The following is a 24387-nucleotide window of genomic DNA, read 5'->3' on the forward strand; positions in this document are numbered from 1 at the left end:
CTGACACTTGTAGCCCTTATGAAAATGGACCAAAACGGCTTCCAGTCAAGACAGTGGAATAGATGGTCCCCAGTGTCACTCTCTCCCACAAATCAACCAATTTACAACTATTAAAAAGCAAAGACAGGGCCGGCCCGGTGGCGCACTCGATAGTGCGCCGCTTGGGAAGCGCGGCGGCGCTCCCGCCCGAGGGTTCGGATCCCACATACAGACCCGTTCCCGCTCACTGGCTGAGTGAGGCGCGGGAGCAACGCCGAGGGTTGTGATCCCGTTGCCGGTCCCCGGTCCAGTACAAGGGCAACACTGAGGGTTGCGATCCGTTGCCGGACACGGAAAAAGACAAAAGACAAAAAAAAAAGCAAAGACAGCCAAGCTGGGGCTGCTAGAGCTCAGGGGAAGAGGAGGAGAGACCTATGGAGAGATGAATGTGGGAGAAGCCACAATGAGAGAAAGAAAGAACCGCTCTGAACTTTTTGAATCCTGGTCACTTTGAGGCTGGAGTTAGTGAGCACGTGGAGCAGGAGCCGGCAAAAGCCGCTGCTGTGCCCTCTGGATGAAGTTGCTTGGAGGCTGCAGGGGAGAAGAGGGCCTTGCTGGCCCCCAGGCCACCAAGAATACTAATAGGGTTCCCATGGACCCACACAGGAGCGAGGGGCCACAACAACTGAAAAAAAGGAGCCACTCAGAGGCTGGCGAGTCATGGCAAGGGACCGGCACATGGTCTGTCCCATGAGAAGTTTTTGCAACCTGGGCGGAGAGGGAGACGGGCCCACCAGGAGAACACTGGGACCACTCCAGTCAGCACAGGACCACTCACTGGAGACTGGTCTGGAATATAGAATTGCATGGGATGCAGATTGATGAGAACACTTGGGCCTAGGCCAGAGTTTCTACATCACCCAGGTGTGCTGGATCTCTCAAGAGCCAGAAGCGTGTCTATAAAGTCAACCATTCAAACCTGTGCTGCACAAAAAACCATCCCAAGGGGATCAGCAGCAAAGCAGCAATTTAGCTCAACCACAGAGGTCAAGTGCTGGTCCCCACAGGAAGTTACCCCATTTCAGAAGTAAGCAAAGGACAACAAATTAGTTCCAGCACAGAGTTACCCCATTTCAGAAGTAAGCAAAGGACAACAAATTAGTTCCAGCACAGAGTTTAAGTGGTGGGAACAGCAAATAATCCAACACAGAACCGAAAGAAAAAAACAAAGTACCCACAACCAGAGACAAAGTTTCATATTAACTAGTAAAGGTCTCATTCCACCAAAGAATGTTTACAACACCTAGAAGGACCAGAAGTCCCCTGGACTACCAAGCCAGAAAGGGGAGGGGACCAGGGACATGAGCAATGACCCCTGACACCCACAACCAATCCTAAGGGTGGGGGATGAGGGTTTCTGCCATGCCCCCCCCAACACATGCAGCAAGCCTAGCAATGACCACAAAGCTGTGGCAAGATGCACCCCAGGCTCTCCCAAGCTGGGGCAGTGGGGAGCCTCAGGCCTTTTGACGACCCCCTGACAGATGCAGGAAGCCCAACTGCAAACAGCAAGCCACCACAGGAAGCATCCCAGGCCTCAGCCATGCCCCCCCAACACACACAGCAAGCCCAGCAATGACCACAAAGCTGCCGCAGGATGAGACCTGGGCTCTCCCAAGCTGGAGTGGGGGGCCACACGCCTATGACACTCACACTCAGCCCAGTGGTGACCACTGAGTGACCACAGAAAGTGCCCAGGCCTCCCAAGCCAGAGCAGTGGGGGGCCGAGGGCCTTGGCCATGCTCCCCCAACACCAGCAGCCAGCCCAAGTGATGACCGCTGAGCCACAGCAAGAAGGGCCCTGGGTTCCTGAGCTGGGATGGTGGGGGGTGAGGGCTTTTGCCACACCACCCTGACATCTGCACTCAGCCCAGCAATGACCAAGCCACTGCTGGAATCCCCCCAGTGTCCACTGTGGGAATGAGGGGGGTGCCACAGGCCTCAATCCCACCCTCCTCCTTCCTCTTTCTTCCGCCCCATTTCCTTCCCCTTTCCCCCCTCCCCCTCCCTCCCAACTGCTCTGCAACAACATCCTAGAATGTAAGAAATGATATTAATAAAATTACATTAAAAAAGACAAAAAACAAAAACAAAAATTTTTTTAAATGGCCATGACCAGAATGTTGATAGAAATATGAACAATAAAGGCCATTTTGATGAGGCCTCAGATGGAAATGAGGAAGAAAATACTGGAAATTGGAGTAATGGCCATTCTTGTTTTAAAGTAGCAAACAGCGAGGCTAAACAGTGTCCATACCCAATGACTTCATGAAAGGCATAATTTGAATGACCAAAAAAAAAAAAAATCTAAGCAGCAAAGCATTCAGGCTGCTGCCTTGCTGTGGTTAACTGCTAATAGTAAGGTGCTAGAGAAGAGAGAAGTTATTTAAAGATAATATTTATAATTAAAATAGGAGCAGAGCAGGCAGATTTGAGTAATTTGCAGCCTGGCTACACAAAGGCATGCAGTGGTATGACCAAACTACCTTTTGATAAGGTGATTAGCATCCACAGCAGAAAGACAGAGACTATTTATAAGGAAAAGGGAAGAAAAATCCCAAAGTTATTTCAAAAATCTTCAAGGCTTTCCCTTTTATTACATGCTTAGAGGCAGAGCTGCGCTGGCTCTCACAGGAAGGCCGAGGGTGGAGCAGAGCTTCCCAAGGGAAGTGCTATCTGAGCCAGGCCTGCAGGAGCACGTCAGTACGATATTGTAATTTCTGTGCGAAACGTGTTTGGTCTCTGCTCTGGTCTTCTGGCACAGAGCCCCTAAAACTCTTGGAATCTCTCGTTTATTTTATGGTAATGAGATAACTGATGGCCAGGTCTCCTGGGCAGCCTCAGGATGGGGGCTGGTGGCCAGGAAAACCAACAAAGTGATTAAAAGGTTGAAACTTTCAGCCCCACACCCACTTCCAGGGAGAGGAGAGGGGCCAGCCTAGGTTTTTAAAGTTAAAAATAGTACATTATATAATAAAAGATAAATCTTAGCAACAACAACAACAAAAGCATATAAATGAAAATTGTCTCCATCTCACTTCTCACAAGTAACCACTAGGAACACTTTCTTTTGCATATCTTTTTGAAATTGCTTTGTGCCTTTCCATGTCTATTGTCCTTAAGAAAGGGCCATTCTAAAACCAACCTGCGATCTCGGTTCTGGAGGTTCTGATCAAGTTCATCTTCCTCTCCAGTTAGCAACAACCCTGAGGATGAGTTTTTCTCCCAGAGCACAGACCACCCAGAAACTGAGATGTGCATCAGAACAGGGGCCAGGAGTAAAGATACCAGTGTCCTAAAGGTACCTGAGTGACTGTCCTTGCCAGCAGGAGTCACCCCAGGAGAGCTGCTCACTGCATGTGTCTCTGACCTGTGCGGGGCACTGCTGTCCATCCACTTCTTCCACTGAGTAGGCAGCTCAGGGTTGGGCTGTTTGTTCCCAGGCAGGTGTACAAGGCCAGCCCCCTGTGCTCAAGACAGCTGATCCATTCACAAGAAACAAGTTCAAACAGGAAACTTGCTGAGCCACAATGGAAATGGCCTGGTGGTGCCCTCCACAAACCTGGCATAAACCCTCTTTTCCCCACCCTGCCCTCAGTTTCCTCTACACACACACACTCTGGATCACAAGACCAGCAAAACCACTTGATTATCCACTGTGACAGAAGCTTCTCAAGGGCCCAGAAGGGCTGCATCACCACCTTGGCCACTAGTGTGAACTCACAAGCCATGCTAAGCATTCAAGGGCTGTTTATTCCCATCTTCACATTCTACTACCAAAGAATTATACACAGAGACAGGGAAGACTAGCTGGAACATTGTACCTAGAACATCCCACTTCTCCAAATAACTCAACTCTGCAGACCTAGATACACACCTGCCCACCTGCCAACCCGCCCAACAAAGGAATATTGTCAAGAAAACAGAGTCCCTGTAGTGTGCAGGTCATCAGCCCAGGTGCAGCAACAGCCAGCCAGTAGCCTGGGATGTGACCCCAAGGTCCTGTGCAGTAACAGAAAAAGGACTTCCAGGTGTGAATTTAGCTCTCTACTTTTAATACATGCTGTGCACTTTTAAACATCTAGAATTAGTAGATATAGCAAGGAAGAAATGCATGTCTAGAAAGATTAGATATTTCAAAGAATAAATAAACACCTAGGATGACTAGATGTTTCAAATAGATGTTTTCCCCTATAACTGCAGTAGCACTTAGTAAACCCCGCACAGGTAACAAAGACTAGAACTTCAAAATGTCTTCTAAATAGGAACAGTCTGGCCTACAGCCCTTCCCCTTCTCACCTCTGTCAACCCGCTGGACAAATATTATCATCTGTAATGCTTGAAGGAGATTTTAACAATTTCACTTCCATAAGTGATTTTCAGAACAGTCCTTCCTTTGAACATTACAACACAAAATAAACATAATGTGCTAGTTTTCTAGCTCTACTTTTGTCCTACACTGACAACTGCTTTAATACCTAGAAAGACTAGATGTAAATTAGGACTCATTTGTTCTTCATATAAACTATATAAAGAGCAAAGTAAAACGAAATGCACAAACATATAATGGAACAATGGTTAATCTTGCCTCACTACAAACACACCGGCATAAACCCCTTTGCATGTTCTTCTCTTTTCTCCCCAAACCTGCTCAAATGTAATAATATGCACTGCTGAGAGAGGTGGTTTTACCACTTCATTTCCACAAGACAATATTTTCTGTGAATTTTAACAAAAGGATATCTACAAACTGTGTTACTACCTCTACTTTTAACATACTTTCTGTACTTCTAAACTTTTAGAAAGTCTAGATGTCACAAATAAGTTCATTCACTAAGTATACAGTACTGTTGAATAAATTACACAATGTAAAAGTGGTTTTATCTGAAAGTGTAGTCAACTTTACCATATTCTGTGAACAGCACTGTGAGCCCTATGAGTGGACATTCACAGCAGCGTGTTTATGGGAATCGCAGGAGAGAAGGTGGGGAGGGTGTTGATTCAGTGGTAACTGTCAGCAACTTGAGAAACAGCCATCAAATTTAGGAAGGGAAACCACCTTCCCCATTATGATTAAGCTGACATGAGAAGACCTTCAAGAAATGTACAAATGCCGAAATATAAATGATAAGCATTGGATACCATTGAATAACCAAAATTAATTTACTATTCTTTTGCAACTGAACTTAGTGTATGTGCTGCTGGAAACCCGATTCTGCTGACAAAAATATTTATAATTTCAGAATATTTAACTCCTAACTCCCCTGCAGAAAAGCATGGGCAGAGTAAGTGTCACTGCAGATGATGGAGACAGAAAACACGGGAAAGTCTTGATCATATGTCCTGTGTAAACCTTTTAGAAAAATCAAAAACGTCCGGTCGACAGCATGCTTTTATGACCATTATAACCAAAATTATACCAGCAAAGTACAACACTCTTTTTCTGTAAGGGATTGCAGATGACTTTACCATCATGTCCCTGTGCATCACGGTAATGAGATGAGATTCTTACCCACTGTGCCACGTATTGTATTTGGAAAAACATTTTTAATTTGGAAATTGGGATTTTAAGAAATAAGTCTTCAGTTCCCCATATATGCTGATTACAATCAGCCAAGGTCCCTCCTCTCTGACGCAATCCTCCCTAAATGCAGAAAATGCAGAATTTTAATATGCATGCCTTAGTGAAACTTAACATTTTCTAATACTCAGAGGCGCGGAAGTTTTCCAGTGCTCGTGTTTCTTGAGGGTCTGACGCCCTCATAGGCCACTAATGGGTGTTACTATCATCATCATTATTTTCTTTCCTGATTTCAATTTATTCTGATTCTATTCTCTGTTTTCCAACTGAAGGAAAAAGAGACTGGAAGACATTATCTCTACTGAATTCAGAAAAAGGTTTTGTGAATTTATTTTTTTAATTCGCTTTTTAATTGAAACAATTAATTACACATATTTGTGGGGTATGGAGTTGACTGTCAGTGGTATGGAGTTGACTGTCAGTATTTGGTTGTAGCACATGATGATCAGATAAATCAGTCCTGTTAGCACGTTCGCCATTATGAATCCGAATTCTTCTCTGTTTCCGTCACCAAATTTCTCCATTACCCCCGCACACACCTCTACTAACCACAGACCTGTTCCCTCCTTCTGAAAGTTCAGCGTGTCATAGTGGCCTCCTTCCCTCCCTCCCTTCTTTCTTCCTGTCCTCTTTACTCCCACTTACGAGTAGGACATGTGCTATTTCTCTTTCTGGCCCTGGCTTATTTAACATAATTGTCTCTAAGCTCACCCATGTTACCGCAAATGACAGAATTTCATTCTTTTTTTTTTTTAAACTTAAATTTCCTTCTCACATTTATGAATATATGGTTTTTTGGGGGGGTTTTGGTTTTTTAAATTTTTTCAGAACATATGTTCTAATAAGCAAATTACAGTTTGAATCTTTCAGAGGAAACAGCAGGTTAACAAAATTTAGAAGGCGTTTTTAATAATAAGGGAATGCTATGTCTTTCAAATCTGAAATTATTCTTCTCTCAGCACTAAAGAACCTCACCCAAACTGATATACAGAAATTGTCTGTGTTAGTTAATTTGGAAAACATACAACACTAAAACTCAATTTATTTTAAGGAAGTATTTGAAATCCTGCTGAATTTTACAAGCTCACTTCGTGTAAGGTCATCATTAACTACAAAAATTTGACGAATGGCCGTCCTTTCCAGAGACTGCTTGTCTGTTTATTTTCAACACTAAGTGTACAAACTATGTTAGTTTACTAACTCTACTTCTCTCATACATTGGAAACTTCTTTGGTATGTATAGACGACAGATATTATAAAATTAGAGCTCAGTTGTTCACCATATATATACAGTATATAGATAGTACAGTAAAGTTAAATAAAAACATGGGGGGATAGTTAAGCTGAAATTTTCTAATATGTACTCACAAAACATCCTTTGCAATTTTTTCTTTTCCACCTCCCTCACCCCAAGGAACAAGTACAGAGAGGACAGTGTTCACGCAGGTGCTTTAACAATTCTATTCCCAGAGACAACCCCTATCCATTTTTAAAAGCTATCTGTAAAAAGGGTTATTCTATTACTTCTACTTTTAAATACATTGAGCACCTTGACGATCCAGAAGGGCCATGTATTTTATATAAGAATGTGTGCACTATGTACACAGCACTGTTAAATAAAATTGCACACAGTAACAACAGTTATACTCTGAGGTATCTTCTAATGTGACCACATTGGCTTTGCACCACACCCTCACCACTTCCTTCTCTGCCATCAATCCAGTGGACTGGCACAGACACGGGTGATGCTTAGAGATGGTTGAGGAAATTCATATTCTGAAGCCATTTACAGAAGATGAGACTTCCTATGAATTTTATCACAAAGTATACAAAATGTGCTCATATTACTTACTGCTTTGTTATGCACTGGCCACCTCTTTGACAGTAGATGCTGCAAAATTAGGACACACTTGTGTATCAAATAAACTATACAGACAACAAAACAAAATGCACATGACACAGAAAAATGGTGACAAAATGTTCAAGTATGAACACACAAGCATTTACCTTTTACAATTTCTTTTCTCCCACCTTCTCCAAACCATTGAGTAAGTGTAGATGGTCCTACACTGCTTACAGAGGTGTTTTAACAAGTACATTACCAAAAGACAGTATTTCCTATAAATTTTAGCAAAAAAAAAAAAAATTACAAAGGGATATTTTACTGCCTCTAAGTTTAACACACACCAGGCACTTCCAAACATCTAGATAGACAAGGTGTTTCAAATAAGGACCTAATTTGTCTGCTATATACACAGCAGTCCTGAACTAACTGTATACCTGTAATAACAGTTATAATTTCATGGTATCTTCAGAATATAAATATTCTGTCCTAGGATCCTTTCTTTCTCTCCCTTTCACACCAAGCCAGTGTGCTATAATGTTCAAATTTTCAGAAGAAAATCCTTCCTTGGAATTTTAACACAAAATGTACAAAATATATTAGTTTTCTAACTCTATATTTGCATACACTGGCAACCTCTTTAACATCTAGAAAGACAGGTGTTGTACATTAGGACCCGTTTGTCCATTATATGCACTTTATTCTCAGCAAAGTAAAACAAAGACACGAGCCTGAGAGACGAGGGTTAACCACAGCTCACTGTGAGCACACGCGCAGAGAGCTCCTGGCTTCCTCCCCTCCCACCTCCCCTGCACCAGCGCACACCCAGTGCAGTGTTCACAGGCGATGTGGACATTCCCATCCCCAAAACATTATATTTTATGTGAATTTTAACAAAAAGATGTTTACAAATGACATCATTTTATTATCTCTACTTTTGACATGTGTGGCACCGTGCAGACCATCGAGAAAGACTGGACACTTTAAAAAGCACTTAGCATTGCCCACCACATTTGGAGCAGTGAGGAATAAAGCCACACACAACAGGGCTGTGACATGCAAACGTCTTCTAAGCATGACCAGTGTGGCGTAGGACCTTCTCTTCCTCTTTATGGTCTCTGCTCCGTGTCCTTCAACTCACTGAACGAGCATGAATGTGGCGGCTTCTGGTGTCAGTTCTAGAGGAGGTCTAACAATTTCATTTCAAAAAGTCATTTCCAGAACACGTTGCTTTTCTATGATTTTTTTTAAACAAAGGGGCACTTACAAGATGTGTAATTTTGTAACTCTACCTTATCATACATTGGCAACTTCTTTCTACCTAGAGGACCTATATGTAGCAAAAGACATCTTTTAAATGTTTGGGAAAAACTTGAGATTAACTTTTTCATATTATATACACAGACCTCTATAATTGGTCACTAAGTCTTTCCAAGGGGGGAGGGCACTTCCTATTGGCCAAATGTAGTGTGTTTCTTTATATTTTCCTTCTCAGATGACATGAAGGCCTGGTAGAAGGAATGCACGGAGGGCCGGGACAGTCAGTGGCCCACAGGGTCTGGGACTGGAGGTGGGTGCGGACAGGTTCCCGCTGTTTCAAGACCTGGGCCCAGGCAGTGGATGCCATGGTGGGGATTCAGGGCTGTCCTGCTTCTACAGGTGACATGATAATTATGGTCTTGGAGGGAGATGAGCTGCTGGCATCCCTTCCTTATATCCATGTCGTAGGGGCCTCATCTCACACAGACTCACTCCGCAGACTCAGCTCAGCGAAAGTCTGTTTCTCAGCTGCATTAACAGTGAGAGCTCAGGACTCAGGAGGGGGGTGAAAGGAGGTAGCAGTATCTAAATGAAGTGTTACAAAATTCTTTTTACAATTTTAGTCACATATTAGCAAATTATAACTAAATACAGTAGGTTTTTACAAAGGAAAAGTTACACTTTATGATTCTGATGAGTCATTAAATTTATACATGTTTTAAATGACTAATAATTTTGTGATGTGTTTGAAATGGAGTTGCAGTTGACCTTTTTATTTTAGTAATATTCTCAATTTCACTAATTGTATGTACTTAGGTGAAATTTTATCCTTAAATATTACAGATCTGATCTAATTAACAATGACTTAGTGATCTATTTCTTTGTGCTTTTACATTTGGAACTACTATATGAGTATTTATAATATTTATGACTGCTTAAAATTAAAATGTCATAAAATTTGATATGTTTTTAACATTTTCTATTGATTAGATTCCGGCAGATTACCATAAAGTTTATTTGGTTTTATGCTGTTATAGTAATTGCTAATGGGGCAGTGATAGGTGTCTTCCCTCCAGCTGTTCGGGCTTCACCGACCATTCCAAAGCTCAGGTCACACGGTGAGTTGGCTTGTTATCTAGCGGAAGGTCCAGGTAAGGGTCCAAGGTGTCTGAAACGTCCTGGCAGTGGAGACACTGGATTTGAGATCTCCAGTACCCTCCAAAGATTTGACGGAGCAGGGTGGCATCCTCAGGGTGAGATTGGCACTGCTGGTGTCCAGGAAGACATGTTTTCTGCACGGCATCCGGGGTGATCGTGAGGAATTCATGGGCGTCTCCCTGCTTGCCTCAGTGGAAGCCAGCAGCCAACATGAGGGAAGGCTGGATCACATTGCCCGGATAATGGAGGTCCCAAGTCGTGTGAGCTTGCCTGACACACAGCATGCAGAGTGTCTCAGGACAGCAGCTTTGCGAGTGCTCCTGGGACAGCATACAGTTGGCAAGGGGTGGCGTGTAGGTGAGACGCTGCAGTGCCACATTCACGTAGCAGGTGTTTCCCACATTCCAGAGCCCAGCCCCCACCCCACGAGGTCTCTTCCAACTTAGACCAAGTTTCTCCCTGGAGCCAGCTCTGTGGCCCCAGGAGCCAATTCATCGGGCAGCTCAAGGTCAGCCTTAGAACGTGGTGATGAGTTCTCAGGGAGGCAACTCCAGTGGCCTTGAGCACCAGCCACATTGCACCACTTTGCTTCAAGTGTGGGAAAGACATGCACTTGAGATCCCCCCCTCCCCCCGCCAGGGGTGTGAAGCAGCCTCCCTGTCTCCAGGAGCCAGGATCACAAGGCTTCCCTGCTTGGACCTCAAGCTCCAAGATGAGGCTTCCCGCTTGGAGCCAGTCTTTCAAGGGCAGGCTTTGCCCTCTGCTCTGCCCTTTTATAGCTCCCGGCACCAACCAGCCCGCTCAGCAGGCGCAACACCCACCCATGCATCAAATCTAAGCAGTGGGATTGGAGGAGGGATCTCATGTAGTGGTCTCTCCCATCCCTAGAGCATCTCACGTTCACCACCGGACTAAGTCTAGCACACCGCGGATGGGGAGGTCCGGAACAGCAGAAGATTGCGCGGTCTGATCGGGCTCTTCTCTTGATAAGCAGGCAGTGGAACTGGTTTGGGGGATGGGCGTACATTTGTCCTCTCTCTGCAGCAAGAGAGAAGGGGCACTGGAAAGTGGGGAGCGTGTGCGCTTGTTTGGGCCCCTGCACCTGTGGTTTCTGAGGACTTTCAAGAATGCTCATTGACCAAGGACGTTTGACTGTTTGTAGCGATGGAAAACATTGTTGCAACACACTCGCTTTCCAAATGAAGACAGAAATGTCCCCACACCTTTTCAGGGAGCCCAGCGGCCTTGACACTGCTCTGGGAGAAACAGCAAGTGAGTCAAGGAATGTGAGTTTCATGAAGTATTATGTGGAAGATAATTTTGCATACACTGCTCTTGGAGAGAGAATTTCCTAGCGGAACGCTACGGTTTCTGTAGGGCCCTTCAAGTGGAGAACACCATGACTATCCTAAGGTTCCTTTCCATCCTTCCAGACTACGCCACTGATCATGACGTTTTCTATATATTCATTATATCGATCTACTTACGTGGGCCCATCAGCTGAAAGGAACCATCTCGATCCTAGTCAAGCACTCTGGGAGAGCCTGTGCTTGAATCTAGCATTTCCTTTTCCTTTTTTGATTCTATTGTAATCAGTGGTAGCATCATTATGATCAAGATTACTGCTCTTTTTTTTTTTGCTATTTCTATTGTTACATGCCATTGCAAAGGAGGATCTTTGCACATTTCTCTATTCAAGAATGTTAATAGCAGCATTAATCACAATAGCCAAAATGTGAAGAAACCTAACAGTTGAATGAATAAACATAGTGTGCTTTACACAGGCGTACTTTAAAAGTCTATGGGAAAATGGAGTTATAAGATAATATGAATCTTTCAATGAGCTTTATAAATGCCCCTTGTACCTGCAATGAAATATCACTTAACTTAAAAAAAAGAAAGAAATTCTGATAGGAGCTACTACATGGATAAACCTTGAGCACATTATGCTAAGTTTATCAAGCTGTCACAAAAGGGCAAATGCTGTATAATTCCACTCAGATGAGGTACACAGAGCAGCCACATTCATGGAGTCAGAGATTTGAATATTAGTTGCCAAGGGTTAGGGTGGTGGTAGAGGATAAATAGTGTCTAAATGGTATGACATTTAAGTTTGGGGAGATGAAAAAGTTCTCGAGATACATGGTGGTGATATTTGCCCTTAATGTAATGTACTTAAATGCCACCAGACAGTATACTTAAACATTAATCATATAAGCATGGGTTTATCTCTGGGCTCTCTCTTCTGTTCAATTGGTGTATGAATTTGCTTTTATTCCAGTACCATGCTGTTTTAATTACTAGAGCTTTGTAGTATATTTTGATAGCGTTATATTTTGTGATGCCTCCAGCTTTTTTTTTTTTTTCCCCCTTAAGATTGCTTTGGGGGCCGGCCTGGTGGCGCACTGGAGAGTGCACCACTTGGGAGTGTGGCGGCGCTCCCGCCGAGGGTTCGGATCCCATGTGGAGACCGGTTCCCGCTCACTGGCTGAGCGCAGAGCGGGCGCAACACCAAGGGTTGCGATCCCATTGCCGGTCCCCGGTACGGGCGTGACACTGAGGGTTGCGATCCCGTTACCGGTCAGTAAAAAAAGACAAAAAGGAAAAAAAAAAAAAGATTGCTTTGGATATTCAGTGACTTTGTGATTTTTAATTATTTTTCCCTATTTCTCTGAAAAATGTCTTTGGAATTTTGAGAGAAGTTGCATTGAATCTGTAGATTGTTTGGGTAGTATGGGCATTTTAACAATACTTTTCCAGCTCATAAGCACAGTATATTTTTCCACTTATTTGTGTCATCTTCAATTTGTTTTGTCTGTGTTATACAGTTTTCAGTGTACAGATCTTTAACCTCCTTGGTTTAATTTATTTCTAAATAATTTATTGTTTGTAGCTATTATAAAAAAGATTAATTAATTTATTTTTCAATAGGTGGTTGTTAGTATATAGAAAGCTAATTTTTTTCTGTAAATTTTGTCTTGCAACTTTGTTGAATTTGTCAATTCTAAGAGTCTTTTTGTGTGTCTTAATTACGGGTTTCTTTATATAAGATCATGATGTCTGCCAACAGGGACAACATAATTTCTTCCCAATTTGCATACTTTTTTTTTTTCAAACAGATGAGGCCATTACATAAGGTTTTCAAGCAAGTGGAGTTTAACCTTCTCAAGATAGAATACAAAAGCTGATGTAGATGGCAAGTAATATATTCAAATTAATTGGACCTATTTTAATCTAAACTGACGTGATTATTTGACTGAAATTTGTCACATGTAAAGGCACCATGTAACATTTGTGAATTCGATTTGATTTGTAATTCAGACATCACACACAAAAATACCTTATCTTGGTTTTCAGAAATGCCAATGTTACAGGTAAGACACAAATTTTATGTATTAAAAAATTATAATACAAAAGCAGATATTTACTCTCTCGAGGCATTCAGTGAAATATTTTTATTTTCTTTTTGTGTCTTATCTTGGAAATACAAATCCTACACATGTCATTTTTAAAAAGTTACTTAGGGAAGAAGCATCCTGACCAATTTACAGTCCATGTGCTCATATTTTTACTACAATACTCTACTGCCACATTCTCTTGATTTCTCAGCCTTGCCTTCTATAGATGCTTGGTTCTTTGAAACAACAGAATATAATTTAAATACATTGGTTGAGTTCAAGTCATGGAAATTAATGCCACATTATGTAATCATTGACTGAAAGTTTTGCAAGGGGACATTAGTGGATTATATAGCTTTTTATAACGTAAATCACAGGAAGAAGACAAAAAACAAAAAGAAACTTTGAATTTCTGAACAACCAGTGGGAAACTCACATGAGTCATCTCAGTCTGGATTGTCAGGTGGAAAGAAGCTCTCCAGGACGCTGCTGTGAATCTGACATCTGCCCACGCTTCTGGCTACAGCTAACTCTGGAAAATGTTTGCTCAGGAGTGAAGGTCTGTCTTTTTTTTTCTGTAAATTTTCACATAGGTGGTCCTGACACGTGAGAATCTCGGTCCTAATTTTCACACCTTTTTGTGTCCAATGTCTAGTTTACTGCTGTCTTACACCTCCTAAAATCTAAAAGGCCATGTTCTTTTGATCATGTCACTAGAAAGCATGTAGAAATCTAAGACTTTCAGTTAAGCCAATTCACTACCTGTAAATCCCTCTTCAACTTTAACCCAAGGAAATTTTTTCTCTGTGGATTTTCTCATTTGACAAAAGATACAGTAGGATTATGTTTTAATAAGTAGGATTTTGTTTTAATCATATAATTCAGGTTTTCTAATTTTTCTATCTCATCATTAGTCTACTCGATCTGTTTATATTCATGAGAGAGCATGCTAAGTGTCTCACTTGTAATTTATAAATTATTTCTTGCCTCGTTATATGCCTTGTATATTCACTTTATTTTTTATTTATGTTTTGGTAAACTAATGGATGAGTTCTTTATTTGAAGAATATCTGTTACTTATTTTTTATTTAATGTTTAGATAAAAATTATTTTCTCAACATAGAAATGAAGGGAAATATCACAAATTAAATTTAAAGTTAATTGATAAGGAACAAATTTAACACACAATGATTAACATCCTTAATGGAAAAAGAACTCTTAAAAATGAATTAGAAAAATCTAAGCAGAAATTTGGTAAAGGACATGAGCAGATAAGTCCCACACCCCAGAGAAACACATGGCAAATCAGTACTTTTGAAGATGTTTTTGTGACAGGGCCCTTGGCTCCTGTCTCAGGACCCCGGGTGGCTGGCTCTGTTGCTTTCCTTGTTCTATATTCACTTTATAAATGCCTTAGTTATATTGTATTTCACTTAATTTTTGGATTGATGATGCCATGTTAATAATTATTTAGATCTATGATGTATTTGTTCTCATTGAAAATCTCTTTCCTTCATTTATTAGAAATATTTGGGCCAAAAAGGGATTTTGGTTCAATCTACTTTGTAGATACACTCTCCTTATATTTTCTTTGCAGTTTATATTATTTTTAAAAATCCCTTTTTCTTCTCTGTTTATTTACATGAAAACTCTGAGTGGTGGGTAATGCTGACTTTTTTTCGTATCCCATTTTTTTTTTCTGTAGATTTTGTCTTGCAACTTTATTGAATTTGTCAATTCTAAGAGTCTTTTTGTGTGTCTTAGTTAGGGGCTTCTTTATATAAGATCATGATGTCTGCCAACAGGGACAACATAATTTCTTTCCAATTTGCATACTTTTTTTTTCAAACAGATGAGGCCGTTACATAAGGTCACACTTGCAACCCTGAGCTTCACACCTGTGTGAGTGTGTTCCTGTGTCACTGCACATAGTACCTTGATTTAGAAACACATGCAGAAGAAAGTGGCAGGACAGTCCTTCAGGCCATGTGTGGTACAGGTAAAAAGTAGATTCAGCATCATGGAAAAATAGCACCTCACATCATTTAAAATAGTCTATAAAAGAAAAAGCCTGGGCTGGCCCGGTGGCGCACTGGATAGTGCGCCGCTTGGGAAGCGCGGCGGCGCTCCCGCCCGAGGGTTCGGATCCCACATACAGACCGGTTCCCGCTCACTGGCTGAGCGAGGCGCGGGAGCAGCGCCGAGGGTTGCGATCCCGTTGCCGTCCCCGGTCCGGTACGGGGGCGACACTGAGGGTTGCGATCCGTTGCCGGACACGGAAAAAGACAAAAAAAAAAAAAAAAAAGAAAAAGCCTAAAAAGGCAACATGTTGAATGGAATAAACAGGTATAAATATGACAGGAGACAAGAAGATAAACTACAGATAATGAATATGAGCCGAATATTTAGATAAAAATTTAGTTCAAAACCTAGGGATTTTTATCATGGCTCAGGAGTATTAAAGAAGGAAATTCTCACAGGCTGTCTTCATGGTAACTTAGGTTTCAGGAGATATCTAATAAGTTGTATTAGTCCATTTCTGTTGCTTATACAAAATACTTGAAACTGGGTGATTTATAAAGAAAAATGAAATTTATTGCTTACACTTTCTGAGGCTGGGAAGTCCAAAGTCCATCTGGTGGTGGCAACAGTGACTCAGGGGTCTCACAGTGCAAGATGGTGGAAGCAGAGAGAACAGAAAGAGAGACAGATTCTCTCACTTTTTAAAGCTCTCAGAACCGTGCCTCTGACCACCATTATCAATCCATTCACTACTGCAGGGTCCTGCAATCCAATCACCTCTTCAAGGCTCCACCTTTTAATTACCATAATAGGATTTCCCACCCTCTTAACAGTCACAGCAGGGGCAAAGTTTCTAATACATAAAACTTTGGGGACACAGTTCAAGCTTTAGTGAGTTTTGGGAGACATAATTCAATCCACTACATACGTGTATTGAAAGATTCCCATGAAAAGACATCTAATTTACTTATATTTCTGGATTCAGTCTTGCTTTTTTCTATTCCTTTATTATAAATTCACTAGAGTTTTAAATGCTTACTGGATCATACTACATAAAATAGCAAGTTCTATTTCTTGCAACAGCAGAGTAGCTTGAATTGGATTAACCATAGTACAAATAACAACTGTGAACACTTAATAACATGTTTAAAGACACATTTTTAAAGGCAATTGAGAGAAAACAAATGAAGTAGGAACTAGAGGTTATTTTAACGTTGGAGGAAAAAAATTACTCTGAATGATTGGTACGGTTTGAATATGTCCCCCAAAGTTTATGAGTTGGAAACTTAATCTCTCTTTTCCTATGAATGGATTAATCCCTCATAAATGGATTAATGACTTAATAAAGGCTTTACCTTCATTAAATAATTAATCTTGCTATCACAAACGTGAGTTCATTATCATGGAAATTGCTTTGTTACAAACACAAACTCTCTCTGGCTTTTTGATGTGTGGTGCCTTCTGCATGTTACAATGCAGCAAGAAGGTCCTCACCAGATGCCAGCCCCTTGATCTTGGAATTACTGGCCCCCAAAACCGTGAGCTAAATAAATTTTTTTTATATATAAATTACCCAGTCTGGAGTATTCTGTCATCGCAACAGAAAATGGACTAAGATAGAAAATTGGTACTGAGAAGGGCTGTTCCTATAACAAATACCTGAAAGTGCAGAGGCAGCTTTTGAACTGTGTAATGGGCAGAGGCTGAAAGAATTTGAATGAGCAGGCCAGAAAAAGCCTGCATTGTCACAATGAAAATGTTTAAGGGTGATTCTGGTGAGGGCTCAGAAGAATAGAAAACTAAGGAAAGGCTGGAACTCCTTAGAGATTTCTTAAAGTGGCCATGATCAAACTTCTGGACAAGATGGCAGAATAGATGGTCCCCAGCATCAGTCTATCCCACAAATCAACCAATTTACAACTATAAAAAAGCAACAACAGCCAAGCTGGGGATGCTAGAGCTCAGGGGAAGAGGAGGAAAGACCTATGGAGTGCATGAAGGTGGGAGAACCCATGATGACAGAAAGAAAATATCACTCTGACTGTTTTGAGCCCCAGCCACTTCCAGGCTGGAGCTGCTGAGTACTCAGAGCAGGAGCAGGCAAAAGCTGCAGCTGTGCCCTTTGGATGAAGTTGCTTGGGGGCAGCAGGGGAGAAGAGGGCCTTGGTTGACCCCAGACCAGCAATACACCTAATAGGGTTCCCGTGGACCCACATAGGTGTGAAGAGCTACAACACTTGAAAAAATGGAGCCACTCGGAGGCTGGTGAGTCATGGCAAGGGACTGGCACATGGTCTGTCCCATGAGAAGTTTTTGCAACCTGGGCAGAGAGGGAGACAGGCCCACCAGGAGAACACTGGGACCACTCCAGTCAGCATAGGACCACTCATTGGAGACTGGTCTGGAATATAGAATTGCATGGGATGCAGATTGATGAGAACACTTGGGCCTAGACCAGAGTTTCTACATCACCCAGGTGTGCTGGATCTCTCAAGAGCCAGAAGCGTGTCTATAAAGTCAACCATTCAAACCTGTGCTGCACAAAAAACCTTCCCAAGGGGATCAGCAGCAAAGCAGCAATTTAGCTCAACCACAGAGCTCAAGTGCTGGTCCCCACCAGAAGTTATCCCATTTCAGAAGTAAGCAAAGGACAACAAATTAGTTCCAGCACAGAGTTTAAGTGGTGGGAACAGCAAATAATCCAACACAGAACTGAAAGAAAAAACAAAGTACCCACAACCAGGGACAAAGTTTCATATTAACTAGTAAAGGTCTCATTTCACCAAAGAACGTTTACAACACCTCGAAGGACCAGAAGTCCCCTGGACTACCAAGCCAGAAAGGGGAGGGGGCCAGGGACATGAGCAATGACCCCTGACACCCACAACCAATCCTAAAGGTGGAGGACGAGGGTTTCTGCCATAACCCCCCCCCCAACACATGCAGCAAGCCCAGCAATGACCACAAAGCTGTGGCAAGATGCACCCCAGGCTTTCCCAAGCTGGGGCAGTGGGGAGCCTCAGGCCTTTTGACGACCCCCTGACAGATGCAGGAAGCCCAACTGCAAACAGCAAGCCACCACAGGAAGCATCCCAGGCCTCAGCCATGCCCCCCAACACACACAGCAAGCCCAGCGATGACCACAAAGCTGCCGCAGGATGAGACCTGGGCTCTCCCAAGCTGGAGTGGGGGGCCACACGCCTATGATACTCACACTCAGCCCAGTGGTGACCACGGAGTGACCACAGAAAGTGCCCAGGCCTCCCAAGCCAGAGCAGTGGGGGGCCGAGTGCCTTGGCCATGCTCCCCCAACACCAGCAGCCAGCCCAAGTGATGACCACTGAGCCACAGCAAGAAGGGCCCTGGGTTCCTGAGCTGGGATGGTGGGGGGTGAGGGCTTTTGTCACACCACCCTGACATCTGCACTCAGCCCAGCAATGACCAAGCCACTGCTGGAAGCCCCGGTCTCCCCTGTGGGAATGAGGGGGGTGCCACAGGCCTCACTCCCACCCTCCTCCTTCCTCTTTCTTCCACCTCATTTCCTTCCCCTTTCCCCTCTCCCCCTCCCTCCCAACTGCTCTGCAACAACATCCTGGAATGTGAAAAATGATATTAATAAAATTACATTAAAAAAAAACAAAAACAAAAACAAAAAATTTTTTTAATGGCCATGACCAGAATGTTGATAGAAATATAAACAGTAAACGCCATTTTGATGAGGCCTCAGACAGAAATGAGGAACAAAATATTGGAAATTGGAGTAATGGCCATTCTTGTTTTAAAGTAGCAAACAGTGAGGCTAAACAGTGTCCATACCCAATGACTTCATGAAAGGCAGAATTTGAATGACCAAAAAAAAAAAAAAAATCTAAGCAGCAAAGCATTCAGGCTGCTGCCTTGCTGTGTTTAACTGCTAATAGTAAGGTGCTAGAGAAGAGAGAAGTTATTTAAAGATAGTATTTATAATGAAAATAGGAGCAGAGCAGGCAGATTTGAGTAATTTGCAGCCTGGCTACACAAAGGGGGAAATAAAAGCATGCAGTGGTATGAACAAACTACCTTTTGATAAAGAGATTAGCATCCACAGCAGAAAGACAGAGACTATTTATAAGGAAAAGGGAAGAAAGATCCCAAAGTTATTTCAAAAATCTTCAAGGCTTTCCCATTTATTACAGGCTTAGAGGTCTGGGAGTATAGAACGACTAAAGGAAATGGGCCACTGCCCACAGCCACACTGAGTCTTTGCTCCCTGCATTCTGGGCAGCGCTCTTCGGCCACACTCGCTGTGACTCACGTGACCCCAAGTGTGACTCAACTCTCTGCTCCAGAAGGGGCAAGTTATAAATCTTTGCAGCATCCACATGGTGCTAATTCTGCAGGTGTGAAGAATGCAAAAGCTGTGGGGTGGGGGCATGGATTCCTGAACCTTGATTTTAAAGTATGTTGTGAACAATCTGGGGGCTCAAGCAGAGACTTGGTGCAGGGGTGGAGCCACCACAGGGAGTCCCTACTAAAGCAATGCCTAGTTTATACACAATGGCAGTGTTCCTCTCAAGGCATCAGAAGTGTAGATCTTCCAGTGTGCAATACCAGCCTAGAACTGATGGCAAGGGACTCCAACCTGTGAAAACTGCTGTGTGGGCTGATCCCTGAAAAACCATGGAGGGTAAAGGGGCTTCCCAAGGCTTTGGCAACCCACTTATAACAACAACCATAATCGACATCCAAAGATTTAATAACTTAACAATACAAGGAAATACTACCCAGTGTTCACATTGGCTTTGGGTAGAACACAAAGAGGACAGAGCAGGATAGCAGTGTAAAAGCTTTATTTAAAAAATACTTAACTGACATTTGAACCACAACCTGCAAATGCAGACTAAGGAGGGTTGTGAATATAAAAAGGTTGAATGCCTGCTAAAATACAAAGTTTAAATAAAAGCCAGAATTTCATAGCATAATAATCTAAGTTGCTAAGGATGCAACTGAAAACCACTTGTTACACCAAAAAGAAAAAAACAAAAAAGAAGGTAAATCTTGACTAAGATTGTGAAGAGACAATCAGAAGAACCCAACACTGAGATGATACATTTTTGGAATGATCTGGTCAGAGAAAGTACTTAGTATGATGAATTCTATTTAACTTTACTGAGGCTTTTATCGTTACCAAACATATGCTCTTTTCTGTAGAATGCTCTTTGCACACTTGAGAAAATGCATTCTGCTGTTTTGGGGTGAAGTGTTCTGTATACATCTGTTAAGTCTAATACTTTTATGATATTGTTCAAGTCCTCTATTTCCTTATTACCTACTGTCTAGTTATTCATTTATTCTTTAAAGTGAGATGGTCTCCAAGTATTATTATATTAATGTCAACTTTCCTTTTCAATTTTGTCCATTTTTGTTTTAAATATTTTGGAATTCTGTTGGTAGATGTGTATATCTTTACAATTGTTCTATCTTCTTGATGGATTGATAATGTTATAGTCACCTTGACTACACCTACGCTGCTGTTCACAGCTCCTTTGCTGAAAGGCAAGGTGGCTAAATGAGCCTTTGGGACTGGGGCACCAAATGTACTTCTCTCTTGGTAGTGGTGTCCTCAGTACTGACCTCTGAAAGGTGTACTCGGCCACCTACCCAGGTAGAACCAGAGCAAAGCCATCTGCATGTCATGGAACATGATTTTTCAGTGGTTGTTTTCCTGCACCAAGCAAAAGGCCTTCCTGTTGATGTCTTCCAAGATTTTGCTGATGAGGTCATGATACCCATGGCCTTGGAGGAGATACCAGTGCCAGGTGCACCTGCTTCAGCACCTCACACAAAGGATAGATTTCCGGGTTTCCAGAGTGGTTGAAAAGTAGAGAGTGTCTAAGATAGGAAGAAGTCAATTGTATTTTTATCAGTGATTTGCAGGAGTTCTTTATATATTCTGGATACTAGTCCTATTTAGATATGTAATTTGAAATATTTTCTCCCAGTGACTTGCCTTTTTTCATGGTGTTATTTAAAGAATAAAAGGTTTTAAATTTGAGAAACAACAATTCATCATTTAAAAAAACATTTTTTCCATTTTTATTATATATTGACAAATTATAGTTGTATCTGATGATGGTGTACAAAGTGATATTATGATTTTCTTAATACAATGTGGAAAGATTCAATTAAGATAATTAACTTATCCATCACTTCAAATATTAAGAATTTGATATCATTTCAGATTTACTCTCAGTGACATTCAGATGTACACAACTCAATTATTAGCTATATTCAACATGCTGGGAAATTGATCTAAATTTTTTTTCTTTTGTCTGAAGCTTCGTATCCTTTGACTGTCATCTCCTTATTTCCCCCACCCCTAGCCTCTGGCAACCACCATCCTTCTCTCTGTTTCTGTAAGTTCAATTGTTTGGTATCATATGTAATACATCATTATCTAATCTAAGATCACAAAAATTTACTCCATTTTTTAGGACTTTTATAGCTCTAGCTCTTCCTTTTAGGTATTTGAGAATTTCCATGTCTAAATTCATCTGGGATGTTTATTCATATTATTCATTACACATGATGATTTATAGCCTGGCTCTGATTTCAAGGTAATATGAGTCTCATAAAATAAATTCAGGAGGGTTCCTTTATGATCCATATTTTGTAAAGAAAAGGAGTTGTAAAAAATTGGTATTAATTTATTATATTTGATACAATTTACCAGTTATTTGACACTAGGCTTTTCCTTATAGGAACTTTGTTAAAATTAATTTAATCTCTTTACTTGTTATAGGTATATTCATATTTCTATTTCTTCTTGAGTGTGTTTGGATAGTTTGTGCCTATCGAGGTATTTATTTCCAGTTGGTAGAGGCCCATGTTTCTAGACTTTTTGTGCAGTTGTCATGGAAGATTCAGAAAGTGCAGCGTTAGTGAGTGAGGCTTTGGTGTAATCAGTAAATGACCAAAAGCTTCCTCTGTTGTAGGGTTGAGAATAAGACTAACTGCTGCTATTAATACTCACATTTATCATGTGAGTCAAATGAATTATTACATCTAAAGAAAAAGAGTAAAGCATGCCCTTTGACTGTGAATATTATCAAGACAGCACATTAACCTACCTTCTCTTTTTCAGCAATTTTCTGATAGTATAGGAAAGCAAATTTTGGTAACAACAAATACAAAATAATTTGGTAAATAAAGAACTGTATGAGCAAATACAAATTAGATGAATCAGAGTGGTAAGTACCTATGTAATGTGCTCATCACTATTCTGTGACATTTGCACATGTAGACCTAATACCTAAGGGTTTAAAATGTGTTACACAACGTTTATATAACACATGAAAGGGATGGATTTTACAAGTGCCTGGTGATACGTTTGAAACAAATTAAAAAGATTGAAATAATAATTTTGGCTGCCGTCCACTAATAATTATCTTTACATGAGAGGTAAAATTAAAGAGTTTTTCTAAAAATCCCTCTGTATTACTATAGATAATTATACAGTCCTTTACTTCTTAGTCAAAGAATTTGAAAGCAGTTTATGTGAGGGTCCAAGCCAAGGTTAGGCTTTGTTTCAATGTGGTACTTTATCCCAATAAAATTCAAAAGTAGTGTTTCATACTGTTGATAAATCAACTAGCTACTTCAATATTTTGCTTCACTTTATGGAGATTTTAACTTAAAGTGCCCCCCCCCAAAAAAAGGAGGAACCTTTCAAGTAGCTATACACAAATGTATTGGTCCAGATCACTCCAGTCTCAGAGGAAAGTCACATTCCTTTACTAGTCTTTAAAATTAATGATATTGACCAGAAAGGAATGCTGACTGGGAGGCAATGAAAGTAGAATTGTTCTAGAAATTGAAGTTTCATTGGGTATGGACATGCATAGTTTCTTGTTAGCCAGAGGTGATATAGAAATATTTGTATTTGTTGTTCGAATGATTTGAACATTAATTGTCTTTGGCTTAGATTTTATTCTGAAAAGTTTGAGATGCTTTGCTCTGTATCCTAATGTGAACTAGCCTGAATTCTTAACCCTTATGTTATTAAAAAAGTTTATTATTTTAAGTAAAAGAATTTTGCCAAAGTTGTAAATCATGACTCAATGCTATTATTTGTAAATGTGTCTTATTTATGACATTTTCTACATCAAATGAGAATCTTCTACATTAAATGAAAAAAATCATTTAAATGTCATTCATAATTAGGTGTTATCAGCAGAGGATAAAATCTTAATGAATCCAGCAACAAAATTAATTCTCTTTCTGATTGCTGAAGAACTTGATATACTTAGAAAACCTTCATAAGCCTTGAACACTCTGAGGTTTGAATATAAGTAAGGTGACTTTTTTAGGACAGTAAATCTTTGTCCTAAATTATTTTTCTAACTGATAATTCTGATTAAAAATTATTCAGGTTTGTTTCTTCCTTTTAAAATTTCTGTTAGAAACAAACACTGCATGAATTAACCAGTTATATTCACCAGCTAATGAAAAAATCCTTGAATTATGATAAGAGATTATCTAACTGCTTATAATTTTAGAAAACTAGAGCACATCATCTCTTCCACAGAACACCAACAAATGCCGTGGGGTGATTTCCTCCCCGGCTCGAACTGTCTGGCTCATCCCCCAAGAAATGAATAGGCCTGAGGTTACAAAGGCTTCTTTGTACTCTGAAGTTGAAAACTTGTTTTGCTAGCAACCAAAGCCCGATTTGAGAAGAGTGTGAAGAAGAATATGTGATATAGTATAGCCGCAAAATGATTTTACATATTTCAGGACACAAAATAAATATTTCCTACTATTTGTGATTAAATTTCTCAACTAGGGAAAGATATAATTTCTATAATGTCAGAATAACAACAACAAAAAATGATGCATAAAATAAAATTGTATTCTCACTGAATGTTAGCTCAGCCAGGCATGTTATGAAAGGAAGGAAAAATGTTTTGTTTTAATATCCCTTGCACACTGATAGTCTGTTCTCTGCTAATTTTAGCAGGCTTTTCTGTCACTTATGGTACAGCTGGTATCTGGCCTTCCTTGTTCCTTCAATCCAGATGTTCTAACACTTTCATTTACCTTCATCT

General features: G+C 40.9%; 1 pseudogene; it reads right to left on the bottom strand.

Moving 5' to 3' along the window:
• Positions 1–9766: 9766 nt before the first annotated feature.
• Positions 9767–10908, bottom strand: LOC103611003 (annotated as a pseudogene).
• Between the last annotated feature and the right edge of the window lie 13479 nt (positions 10909–24387).

The sequence above is a fragment of the Galeopterus variegatus genome, unplaced genomic scaffold (genome assembly GCF_000696425.1).
Source record: "Galeopterus variegatus unplaced genomic scaffold, G_variegatus-3.0.2 Scaffold12239, whole genome shotgun sequence".
NCBI classification, from domain to species: domain Eukaryota; kingdom Metazoa; phylum Chordata; class Mammalia; order Dermoptera; family Cynocephalidae; genus Galeopterus; species Galeopterus variegatus.